Source organism: Athene cunicularia (assembly GCF_003259725.1).
Source record: "Athene cunicularia isolate RWA chromosome 1 unlocalized genomic scaffold, athCun1 chr1_part2, whole genome shotgun sequence".
NCBI classification, from domain to species: domain Eukaryota; kingdom Metazoa; phylum Chordata; class Aves; order Strigiformes; family Strigidae; genus Athene; species Athene cunicularia.
In genome coordinates, this window is record NW_020799092.1 from 33,925,011 (window position 1) to 33,939,228 (window position 14,218).

Genomic DNA, 14,218 nt, shown 5'->3' on the forward strand with positions numbered 1-14,218 from the left:
CATGTCTAGATTCTTCAACATTGAAATGACGTGGAAAATATAGTTTGGCAGCTCACTAACGATTTTGCCGTTTGAAGGAGAAGTGGGTCTAGGTAGAAAAAAGAGAAATTAATAGTTAATGTTCAGCATGCTCTGCAAATCAGTTTGGCTTTCAAGTCTGGCATAGTTGATTTTATATTATACTGATGGATTTTTTTGCAACTAGAACTAGTGCTGTAATTGAATTTTCTTTTGTTTCATAAATACATTATGTTGTTCCATTTTCTGTAGTGATAAAGAATTTTAAGATTATTTCCAATATGTTCAAACTTTAAATCTATTTCTTATTAAATTATCAGAGGAGCATTCATGTTTGCTTTCAGGTTTTAACATAAAGTCCTTGGAAAAATTGCACATTGGAAGATCTTTTTCCCATACGCATTGTGCTTTCAACACCTTGGATCTCAAAATAGCAAAATGGTACTAAACATTTCTTTGTTTCTATTGCAACAGAAAAACTGCAAGGACTGGAGTTCTGTTTGGAACTACTGTTTGTGCAACAAGATTTAATAAACAGTAGCTAAGGAAAAAGGCCAGAGCGGTCCTTATGGGGAAAACAGTGGATCTTTTCTGCTGAATAACTTGGCTAGGTAGGAACTCTTGCAGCTGAGTCGTTCTACAAGTGTTATGCGGCTGGCCTTGCAGAAAGACACGTTGGGGTGTGCCATCTGTGGGGGCCAGAGCACAGGCAAGCCCGCTGACCCTGCAAAGGTCCATGTAGCTCCACTCTAAACAAGTGCTGCTCCTGCCTGGGAGATGCACTCCCATTTTGCTGCTCATGGGTGTTTCTTCGGTGGCAAAGGTAAGTCCTGAACTGTGAAGTAGGCAACCCCAGGCAATCACAGAGAAAAAAAGGACTGCTGATAAACAGTGAAACCTGCTGAACCAGTACCTCAGGAAAAGTAAGAGATGCTATCATCAGTGGTTCCACAGGAAAAAAAGGAATCCGAAACTCAGATTTTGGCAAATAAATATAGGCACAAATATTCTTAAAAGAGGTTAGTCTGTGTTCTCAGACACCTTGAACTAAAAATTTCCTTCTCTGTAGGGCTTTGAGGACATAAATACCTCCAAGTAATAATTTTTCTAGGGTTTTTTGTTTTGTTTGGTTTTGGGTTTTTTTTACAGACTCTTGGAAGGGGTCATCTTTCTTTGGCAAGCTCTGACAAGCTGTCTGAAAAGCCAAACACTGAAAATTCAACCTTCAGAAGAAAACATTTCAACGAAAGACATGCAAGTTTTGACACTCAGTCAAAAACAGTTGGAGAGCAGCCAGCATCTTATACCCTGCCTAAGTCAAAAATCCAAAGGCAAAGCCTTTTTGATGTGATTTCAGGAATTCAACTCGGATCACTCTGAGACCTCATTCTGAGGCCATCAGGCCTCATACAAAATTCACTTGTCATTTACTTAATAGACTTAGTGTGCGCTTTTTCCTTCCTATAATGGCTCAAACGTTCACCAAGGTAGAGAAAAATGTGAGTTGTGTTCTTTGCTATTCTAATGATTTCTCCTGCTCAAACCATTAGAATATGGAGAACGGAGATAATATCTGTTGAAACTACGTGTGAGAGAGAGCACAGCTCTGCAACCTGGTGTGTAAGGACATGAGTGGACAAAAGGGATCCTGGCTTCCTGCCCCCACTTCATAAATTTAACTTTCGAGAATTGATTTACAAAAAACACTATCTCTATTTAATTTTTTTAAAGGAAGTATTTATGATTCTACTTTTAGGGGCAGATCTGGGAGGCAAGTTTATATAGGTAGAATTACTTTGCTGAAACATTTAGCAAGAGGCTAAGTGCACTAGGAGACACGATTTAGGACACATAATTCTTCCCATTACCTAGCTCTAGCCTGTGCCAACCTTTCTCATACAGAATTACTCAGATTGTCTCTAAACCCAGTAGGCACTCTGGATTAGGAGGTTAAGGTACCTCAGTGCCCATAGCCAGCAATACCAGTTGGCTGTTGTGCTGAGTGACCTGTTGTGCTCACCCAGGATTAGGTGAAGCCAGAGAAGCTTTGAGCTTTCAGATCTAAAGCTGAGGTGAGATGTTTGCTGCAGCCTGCAGTGATTTGGGTTAGTGATCTGAATTCTACCCCTGGACCAGGAACATAAAGTAAATTGTATTAGGTTAACATGGTGGGATAGAAGTCCCTCTGTAATGTTGTGACAACTGGTTTCTATTCTTAATGAGGTTTGAAACATTCAGTTAATTGTAATTATAAGAAGCTGGCAATGAAAACTGAAAAATGAGTTGTTTGATAAAAATGACATCAATATGAAAAAGCAAAATTAAGATTTGAGGCTTATACAAAAAGAGCTGTCTGCTAAAGTATATTCTCTCATACGTGTTACAAACTGTTTGCCTACACTACTTTTGCAACCAAAACAAGAGCCCAACTAGATTTCAGAAGACTTACTTTAATGCTGGCTTGCTCATGGAAGGTTGCAAAATCGTTGGGTTACTAAATATAAAGCACAACTTTTAAAAAGATGCAAGGGCTGATATAATAAGAATTCCCACTCAGAGATCTCTCTGAAATTAGTATAAGGAACCCAGGAAAATCAATCATTTCAATTCACTTTAATTCCCTTATCAGAATAGACTAGTAGTAGATGGGGAAAAATACTGAAAGATGCCATTAAAACTAGACTTATTTTAAAAAATGGGTTGTAAAGAACTACACACAGTTTAATATTGGAAGCTGCTACTTCCCTGAATTGTGGTGGCTGGGATTTGTATCTCCAGAGAGTTAGGACGTCAGTGAAGTTGACCCTTTCTGCCTCTGCTTACCTGTGAGTTTTTTTTTTTTTTTTTTTTTTTTTTTCTCATTTAATGGAGGCCAGTTATTACTCTCTGGGCTGTTTTCTTAGACTCTCGGTCTGAACAACTAATCATTAAATTGATTTCTTTGTAATTAAAAAAAAATAAAATCCCAAAATATCAAAAGCTGTGCACTTTAAATAATGACTCAGGCATGGCATTCTTTCATAGAATCATAGAATACCAGGGTGGAAGGTATTTACTTCTGCTCTTTTTGGAGTGTATAGGATTTTGGAAGGGCTGGGGTTCAGAGAGGAGGAAAATACCATAGAAGAAAATACCACAGGACTGTGAAGGTCATCTAAATAAATCTTAACTAATGAGGCATCTGCCATTAAAAATAAATCATCATAATTTTGTCGCTATCCATTTTTCCTTTAAATTAGTTTCCAGATATGACATCAGGCCCAATCTTTTCCTATCAGCTCTGATGCGTTATTATTGTTAAATGGGACCACTGGAATGATGAAAACACTTAGTGTGCATTAGTGATCAAATTCAGAAATCAGGCTGTGTGGAAAGGTGTTCTTCTTTGTATGTCCCTATTCCTGATAGGCAATATATAAACTGAACAACTCCTACTTGTGCAAGGCTATATAATATATAAATAATATATAAACTGAACAACTGCCTACTTTGGCAAGGTAGTGTATCCTTCACATAAATAATTATTGCATGAAATTTTTTTTGCGTACACTATATTAGTAGAAAATAATACTGTGACAAAGACTGTCAATCCAATAATTTCAGAGCAATCTAACAATTTTTTGTTAATTAAAATATTTCCCTGGAGAGAGTAATTTTCTGTCAAAACACTGCTCAGATGTCCTAGATGACATTATCTTCCTAATAATAACTTAAGAAAATGCTGTCAAAATTGTCTTACCAGTTAATCTACTTTGCTTGTTCCTTTGTGTCTTTACTGAAGTTTTCTTATTTCACTTGGAATTATGTTTTGTTGAACAAACAATTATATAAAAGGTAATAATTCAGTTTGATTAGTTGCTGCTGTTTGTATAACCAGCACAGTAATGGTTCTCTTTCTCAGTGGCAGGGTAGGTTCACTTACAAAAAAGTTTTTTCCAGATTTAAATCAGTTGCAACAGAGAGCAGAACTTGGTCCATCATACAGTTAGCGTATACCTATGTAAAGAGAGTAATTGCTAGCATGTGACAGTTGCAGCAACACTGGGCATGTAAAATGAGGGAAGGACATTGCTTGATTAATTGCACTGGGGACTGTCATATTAGATAGATGGCTGAAGGAGTGCTTCTGTCAGGACTCCCTGGCACTCCCTCTCTGAAATTACTGGTTTTCAAAGTCAGCTATGAACAGCATGCAGTTCAGTTTGTTGCAAGATAGGAAGAATTATGCACGTAAGAGGAAATTCAGTGGGGCCGGTACAGGCCAGGAAACACTTTGGATTACAATTAGGTTGTGACTGATCCATTGCCTCATAAACCTCCAGCAGTGCCTGAATTTTCCATTTTAGTGGAAATGGATTTGCATCATACCTTACCCACAGAGTGATAATCTCACTGAGCAAATAGCTTTAGCAATGAGGCTCACAAATGGGGCTCCTAAACCTTTCCGTACTCTTCCAGTCTGATTCACATTTGTTCATGGCTTTTTAATAAATACCTTTGTGAATGTTCCTCAAGCCCATAGCCATCAGCCATCTGTACTTTAACTCCCAGGGACAGTCCAGCCCAAGCCTAGTGAACTTCCAGGGACGAAGCTGATTGATTGATTATTTTCTTGTCTGTCTTACATCTTGCTTGGCGTCTAAAAACACATCCTGGCTTTAAGCTCAGGAAAGATCAAGAAATTTGCCAGCTGCATGCAGTCCCACACTTCTTTTCCCTGTGTTCTGATTTTCTGCAATTTCTCCACAGCATAAAGGAGACAAGTTGCACACCCATCATCCCCAGAATACTTTGCTTGACACAGCATGTGGAAACCTTGAGTGTATTTTGGTGTTGCACTTGCAAAAACTACAAGGCAGTGTCGGAAGCTTTGATGCAGGCTAAGTGATATCACAAAAGCAGGGATTTATGTGACTTGGACTGATGAGAAATGACCTCTCAGTTGGGGCTCAACATCAGTGGAGACAAAAATTTACACAGTAGTCTCTGAAATCCTGATTTTACAGTGTGACTGGGGCTTCCCCGTTGACAATATTCCTGATTCACATTTGCTCAGGTCCAAAGACAAAATCTACATTAGCAAGAAAGCTTATGTTGTAGTGTGCAAGAGCCATGTACCTCATTGAACTGATAACACAACACGAAACTGTTGCATGCAGTCTGTCAGCTAACTGCCTGGGAGAAGGGTAGACTGTTCCACACTGAAAACAATTGTTACTGTGCATCTTTAAGAGCCTTAAAGCACAAGTGTTCTTTAGCTGTTTAAATAAATAATTGAAAAGCTTACCAAAGGGTGCACAAATAGTTTCACAAGAAGGAATTAAAACCTTAAATGAAATAAAAGGAGTGCAATTTATACTGAACATATACATTGAGCAACTAAAAGCCAATCATGGCTCAGAGCATCAGAAGACCAACACACACATTTCAGAATAATAACAAACTCCTCTTTTTTACAAACTCAACTTCTATTCACTTCCAGTGACACTTTAAGACAGGTCTACCTTGAGCTAGGTTGTCACAGTGCTGTCTTTTCAAAGGTATCCTCCACCCCTAAGTGCTTATGTCAACAGGTACACAGCATCTCACAGTGAGAAGCTCTGTTTTTCTTGGCTGAGGATGCATTGAGGAATTTCTTGCCTGCATTGTACAAAGGTCATTCCCAAACCAGGCTGTTGCCATGGAACTAGTGATGTGGAGTTCGCCAGGAGACGGAAATTCAGGCCCCTTGTCAATTTTGATATTTGAACAATTGTTTTCACCATAAATAAAGACCAGAGTCAGTATATTACAATTATTAATCAAAAAAGTCTAAACTTTGTGTGCAGAAAAGTCAACATATTTTGCTCTGGGTTGAGTCAGTGTTAAGATGAATATATCAGCTGTTGAGGTGTCTTAAGGAAGCTCTTCTTCAAATGCTGAAGAACTCTGTTCGTTTGCCTCTGAGTCAGCTTTCCTAATTAGCCAGTATTTTACATATTCAGATTAGGCTATGGTTTTAGTGCAATGCACAGTCTCGGAGGAGACCATGCGGTGTCACGGGCCAGGTAGTACCACACCCCATCCTAGTCCACATGGGGCATCCTTGGCCTCATTGGCTTGGATTAACCAGTAGAAAGCAAATATCTTGATTAGATTTTCAGAAACAGTCAAACAGATATTTTCAGGAAATATTAGAAATATGGGAAAAATATCATGTTTAGAAAAAGAAAAAGAGACTTGACTGATCTGTTATTGCAATGCAAGTGCAAAGCAGTAACTGAAGTTGCAAGAGATAACTTCTACATGTGAAGAACACACCTCTGCAGTATCCATCCCTATTACATGGGCTGGGCCCCAGGGTTGAGGATTTACCCTCTGGTCTCCACCTCTTTTAATTGCTGATTTAGACTGGATGAATGGAAGCTTAGTCTTGTGTAAAGCAACATTAGTGGCATTTCAAGGTTACAGATTGTTCAGTGAGCCGCGTATGTCAGTGGGAAAAGAAATCAGTTTCTGTAAATCAGGAAAAACAAAGTACTTAGAAAATCTGTCTGTGAAATTTGGAGGATGACCCACTAAGTTTGACTCACTTGTTTTATGGTGCTCCCAGGGGCTGTGTTTTGTTTAGAGTTTGGTATTAAGTAGTCTAATTGTAACTGTTGATGGGGGCCTTTTTCATTTGCATAATCTTCTCATGGGACTACAGCTGCTAATTTGGTGATTAATTATCCATATTACACACTGTTTATTTGACCATGCCTAGATTAATTTCTCTTTCCACGTAAATCACATTTAGGTATGAATTTGCATATCTTGATTACATTTTAATGCCTTGACTATCATTGTTTCTTCCCTGGGTACCTCATCTGATTAGAGAAGACTGCTCAAGCAGGGAATGATGGAATGTCTTAAATGACATTGCATATCACTGGACAGACTATGCACATGACTCCATGTTAATGGAAAATGTGTTCCTTTTATTATGAGGAAGGTTATGACACCTAGACTACAGGTCCTTTGTGAGTTTTGTGGTATTATTACTTAAGGAATTATTTCAAGCAGGATATTTTAGCAAGGTAATATGGAGAAAATAACTCATATATGTTTACAAATTTAAAAGATTGGACTTGATGATCTTAAAGGTCTTTTCCGATCTAAACAGTTCTATAACTCTATGAGATACTGACGTTCATAGATCTTCACCTGCACTCCAGTTCTTCCAAAACTTTTCCACCTTTATAGGAAGAATAAGCAGATGTAAAGCTTCTCCCTAATCTAGCAGTAAAGTCACAGGCATAGAATATGTATGTTGAGAATACGGTTCAGAGTGCAACATGGCAAACCCTTATATGTTCCAATAAAAAGCAGAAAGTCGATTTGGTTTTGACATGATTTTCTGAGACAAGGTTTTGCAAGAATTGTTTACACAGCTGGAATCTGTGTAAACAACAGGAAAAACTGGATTATTATATTCATAAAAACTTTTCCAAGGATCCCTGTAGTATCTCAACAGACAACTAGGAAATTCTGTTTATAAAGCAAGCTGCTTATTCTGAATATCTTCAAGTTTATGTATATTTCGAATTTTGTGTCTCTTATATTCCCTTTCACAGTACATGCACTACAGAGGCATGACAGCTAGGTAAAGCCTTAAAAATAGAATACAAATTTATGCTTCCTACAATAAATATTATAGTTCTTATGATTAAATAGTGTTCTCTTATATACATGTTTCATCATAGCAATGATCTGTACACACTTAAATTATAAAATGCAATACATCACTGTTGTAATAATAATTAATTCCATCATTCTTTCTGATAAGATGAAGGCAAAAACGTACACTGAGATCTCCAAAAGTGTGGTTACACACAGGCTTGCAGGGGAGGGGGTGGAATATTATATAACTGACTTATAGAAATCATTAATTCTATGTGATCTCTTCTAAGTGCTCTTTCAACGCTACTTGTATCAAAGAAAAGAAAGCTAGCAAGTAAAATTGTAATTGTTAAAACTTGATAACACAAACATATTCCTATCTTTTGGAGGGGTTTTTTTTGGTGTGTTTAGAGTATTTTATCACCATATGAAAGTCAATGACTCCTGTCCACAAAACATTTCAGGAAGTATGTCAAAATATTGGGAGCCTGACCCTAAAAACACCTCCCTGTTAAAGTCAGTCTGATTATTCATATGAGTGAAGTTATTCACATGTGTTAGTATTTGCTGTAGCAGACCCTTGACCTTTGGCTTTATGGGAAGACAACACAGTTGTCATTATTTCACAATATAAATAGACACTATTAAAAGGCCCAGAGTAACAACATAGACTTACTGGGATTAAAAACAAAGCATCATAAATGTTTATGGATGTCACAAATAAAAGGGCAACTTCAAGTTCATGTGAGCTCTGCACATTTGTTGTTTGAAGTCCAGGTTCATGGGCTGCACCCCTCCTCAAGAAATTCCTGCCAACACATGTACGCATATTTCAGTATCAGTTTGATCTTCCTTTTAAAAACAAACTGTGTTTTGTTGCACAACGAAGATGAAAAACAAATTAAACCAGAATTAATACTCCCTAAGGAATTAAAACCAGCTTTGGAAGCTGCAAATGAACTTTAATTATTATTATATTGTAGCTTATAAAACTTTCAAAAGTCAAACTAACGTTTAATAGAGAAGTGGATGGGCAACTAAATCATGAAGACCCCAAAGACAATAAACAAAGCTGCTGGCAAGCATGATGCCTTTCTCTATTCCAAAATGGTGTTTTTGTGTTTTTGTCCTCACTGAGGCATGAAAGGTTTGGATGAAATTCTTGCCACATTGAAATCAATGGTAAAAACTATTGACTTTGAGCCAAAGTGTAACCCACTGTATTAAATTAAAAGGAGAGAAGTGGGGGAAGATGACAGAACTGACCTGTAGAACAGAAAAAAGAGCCTGCTGCAGGCTGCAGTCCCTGGCTGGTGGTGCTGCCCCAGCCCCCAAGCTCATCTCTGCTGAACCGTGGATGACCTTGGTCCCTGCTCTTGTAGGCATGGCCCAGAGCCTTGCACAACCATGGCAGCCACTCCACCCCTTGTTGGCATCAGTGCTCAACCAGCAGCAACTTGCCTTTGCAGATGTGCTTTGCTAACTTAGGAGAACTAAACAGGGATGAGGACTGTAATGAAGAGGTTTACTGAACCTACAAACCCTTGGGAAGGTCCTTCAAGACTCCAGATGTATTTGGTTTGGTTCTGACTGTGGGAATGCACAATGTGGGTGATGCAGTGATGTTTTATACTGCCAACTTACCTATTCAATCCCTTGTCTAGCTGAGAAGAAACTTCCCTGAAGACCCTTATTCACATTCTTTCCCCACATGGGAAATACTGGGAGAGAAGTGTAATGATAGCATACACTATGAAGTCACACCTGTTTATACCCAAAAGGGTCTGAGAGAAACTTAGATGAAGGTGTGTTTTTCTGTCTGCCTGAAGTCAAGAGGTGAGTTTTATTCCCAGGAGTAACTGTCCAGATGATGTGGCATCTTGAATATGGCCAATATATTCTTATGTGACAAATCTAGGAGGGAGTTCAGGAAGAGGGCAATGAAGGAAAATGTCCATTGTTAAGGGAAAAATTTGAAGAGGAAGAAAAACTACCAACAAATGACCCACTCTACCAAACAAGTCAAATATCTGCCTGAGTGAGATTTCCTGCATGGAGTCAGGGAATATTACTCTTTCTGAGGTTATAATATGGGTGTGTATTTATTACTTGGATGTGTTCATTAGTTTTATGTTTCTGCTGATAACAACAAAGAAAAATTAAAGAAATCACTGTAAATGGAAGACATTAAGAATGTTTTTCCATATGTTCTGAATCTCTTCAGTAGCTCTCATGAACTGGGTTGGAAGTCCTTCTACTGTTTTATCAAGGCATGCGGGAAGTGTACCTGTATCTAATAAAGACACAAGGGTGCTAAATTTGGACATAAGTACTACTCTACAAATCAGCATGGTGATAAGCATTAAAAGTCAAAGGAACTTTGACAAAATACTTTCAAAAACTTGTTGTGCAATCTGTTGTTTTTTGTTTGTTTTTCTCTTTACATTTTGTATACATCCCTTTAGTTAGAAAATATGTCTCTATACCATTGTTCTGATTATACTCATATAATATATGAACTTTTGTATCTACCTATAAAATCTTTGATAGAAATCTTTAAAGTGTCCACATTTATTTAAATGTTAATGTTATATGAGAACAGCCTGTTGTTTGGCTGGTACCTTCCACCAATTGCAGCTGTCCACATCTTTTTGTATGCTGTGTGTTCTTTCACTTTTCAAATTAACCCTATGCCTAATAAAATGTTCCTTAAACTAGTACATACCTTTATAACTCTTGGAACCGGCTGTCATGTGTGTTAGCTCAGACATGTTTCAACAATTTTCTCATGGCAGTGGCCGTACTAGGGAATGGGAAATGTGTAAACACACATGGATGATATCCTGTTCAGCTTCGTGCAGGCAACGCCAGAAAAGCCAACATTCAACATGAATTAATCTTTTGAACAGTTATTCACAAGAGGTAAATGTTACCTTTCTCATTTCTGAGTTATATTCCCAGCAAGAGGAAGATAGTACACCTTTTAATTACATCTGCACATGACTCAATGTATTAAAGTATGCACAGTTACTTAAAACTAGCAAAAGAGTAATTTTTTAAATGACTGACATTTATGACTTGAATTCCTAAAAATCAAGTTGGTCATTACTAAGAGCATATTTACAGGATATTTTTTGTACAAAATTTAAGAAAGAAAACACAGTTGGTTGGATGATATAAATAAGTAAATATAGATTCTAATGAATAGCAGCAGCAAGGTTGTTTTCTGTCTGCACTTGGGACAATGTCACCATAAAAAACAAGAGCCTGGGAGATTTATGGAGAAGAGCCTTTCAGAAAAAAAAATGTCAAGGGAGTCAAAATTGAGTGCATGGGTTGTTCACCATGGTAGATTAGAAGGAATGTTTGCCTTAAAGTTGATATGTGCCTGTAGGATTATTCAGCATCCTTCTTCATCTGCTCTCCCTTAATCAGAGTGAAATTAAATCTTCTGCTAATCAGTATAAGACCCTGCTGGATCCTGAATTATCAGCTGAGCAGTGAGCATGACCTAAACAGCCTCCCTAGGGAAGAAATTCTCCTTGGACTCTGCAAACAAACTCCTACTGACTGAAACAGAGTCAGAGTGGCACTTGATCTAGTCTCCCCTGCCTTCCTTTGCTCCTCCTTTCTGACAAAGATGATGTGGAGCAGCACTGTGGTGATACTAGTCAGGGATGTGTATGTGTACCAGGCCTTTCTCTCACTTAGTAAGTCACTTACGTGCAGAAAACTGATGCACTCTAATATCTGCAACTGTCAATTCAGAAAACACACATTCCTTTAAATTTACTGTTCCTTGAAAGCCAGCTCTTGGATAACCTGCCATGATCCATCAGGCTGATGGGCTTCCTCATGCAGGAAAAGAGCTCTTGGTCAAGAGGGAAAGCCCAGGCTGACTTCGATGAGAGCCTTCCCCTCTCCCCTACCATTACTGCTGGATCCTTGAGAGCTCCCATGAGAACAAAAGCCTATCAGTGACCCTGCACCTGGGCAAAAGGCTGGCTGGTGCCCCAGAAGAGGCCAATCTGCTCCCTTCAGAGAGGAAACTGGATGTCTTTGATGTAACTCTGCGGGTACTCAACTGGCCATGGAGGATACTCAGCTGGGGCCAACCACCCAGAAGACTGAGACTGCCAAGGACAGCCCTGACACAATAGGTTTTGGGATCTACAGCACTGTGGGTGAGAAGGAGTTTTAATCCCCTAGCTCCAGTTCCCCACAAACCCAGCAGTCTGGAGACAGCTTGATTGCTGCAACAATCAGGTGATGAACAGCAGCTAATCACTTTATGCCTTTTAAATCCACACCTGCCTGCCCCGAAGGTAAACACACTATATTATCCTCCCACAAACAATCTTGCTTTGGAAGAATTAAAGGTGGAGTGTGAATGTTTTTAAAAGCCTGCTGATAACCTGTGGGCCACAGGCATGAAAACCTGGTACCTCCCACTGGTACAGGAATTACCGTGTTCATTTCATCAAAAGTTTAATACACATTCCAAAGCTAGTGACATATTTCCCTGAGCTTTTGCTCTGCCAAATTAGTAAAGGTCTCTGCCTAAGCATTCTGACCCTGATTCAGCAAGTAATTAGGCATCTACCTCAAGGCCTTCTAAATCAAGAACTTTGTGCTGATGGAAGAACATTGTAAGTACCTGGGTTAATTGTAACCTACTGTACACATCAGCGTTTCTTTCATACTTTCTCAAGCTTAAAGGACATTAGTTTTTATTTTCTTGCTGATTTGGCCAGTTCCAAAGGTAATAAAATATTTCTTCAAAGATCAGTATCATAAGGGGCACAAAGCATTATCTTGGTGTCTGGTTAGGTCCAAGCCTGTAATTTGACTAGCGAGGAGTTGGTATGGTTTCTGTTAAAGCAGCCAGCAGAGGCGAAGACAAATAAGTGTTCATATAAATACAGTCATAACTCAGCCTAATCCAGCCTGGATGATCTGCATATTCTGATAATTGCATATAATCAGTGAAACTGGCTGTCATGTAAGAAATCCCCTATTATGATAAACTAAGGAGCTACTGAAAGGCACCAAATATTGGCCCTATGCATACATGCTACCAGTAAAAGCGAAATGGAATATTAGAATTTGGGAACAAATAAAACCAAACAATTTACACCATAATAGATAAGGTCAACAGAAGTTAGCATTTGATTTAAATATGTAAATTGAATTATTGTATGAGCCATATTAGAAGAGAAAAATAGCCTTTCCTGATTGCTTTATATAAGTAAATAACATTTCTGTCATATTCCCTTAAGTATACAAACACTGAATACTGTAACAATTTGTATGGTGTCCTCATAAATTTCTATGCTGTACTTCCAAAAAGGGATAGCCTTACTTCTTTACTGAAACAGATCATAGTACTGGCATAGAGAGATGCACTTCCTTGGGAAGCCAGTCATAGTTTGCATTAAAACTGCCTCACAACCTGAATTCTACTGACTTAGAGTGCTTTAAATGCTTAGTGCACTAGAATCATGTTTTGGTCAGAGAATTCAAAACTGCGTTTGGTGTTTCCTTAAGCTGTTTTGGCAATGTGTGTGCCAGGCATAAGGGTTGTTTTGTTCACTACATTTTATTTATTACAGTAAATACTGTGAGTTAGGCTGGTCAAAAGTAGAACTTTTTTTTTTTTTTAATATAATTTTAAATTAATTGCTAGCTTTAGTGTTTTATTTCTTTACTGTTTCCTCATTTCATATCTTAAAATTTAAATTTAGTTGGAATTTGAAACAATATGAAGAAAATTCTTTTCAAAATGGGCTTTGGAAACATTTATTTCCATGGGACAATAAACAGGAACCATTCATCTTTCTACCTATCCTAATAATTAACATTCCTTGCTGGGTGAAGCAATGCAAATAAAATGGTTTTGTTGGTGTCAAGGCAGCCCCCTCCAATCCCACGACTAATGTTCCACGGGAAATCTACCTTGAATAATCCGCTGTTCTGTTAGCTGGCAGATACAGATGTCAAGGATTGTTTTGATAATGCTAAATCAAATAACTTGGTGACAAACCCAAAACATACTGATTAACAAAATAATATCTTAAAATATAAGTCCATTTATAACAGACACACATAAAGGGATAGATAGGGATGATGGGATAAATAGAAGGGATGAGGCTACTTCCCTGCAATGCACCTGGAATCAAATATTATTTTAAACTACAGACATGGCTCAGAGTTTAATGCTATGTCATAAATTGGATTTTCTGATCCTTTTTGCACATGCTCATGAAAAGTGTGTAGGGAGGAGAGTAAAGGGTGGAAGGGCACTACTATGAGACAACCTTCTCTAGACAACCTTAGGATTCAATTTAATGGCTCTCAGAAAAAAAAGTGGAGCCAGCATTTAATTACTGTGACTAAAATTATGTATTCCATCAGCTGTAAACAAAAGTAATCATATTTGTTATGAAGAAAAATGATGCAAACACTTACTTTTGATTTTAAGAATGCCAGAAAATTAGAGTCCTGTTACCTTATGATTAATTGATTCAGAATGGTTCTTGTCAAGCAATTTTATCTTAAT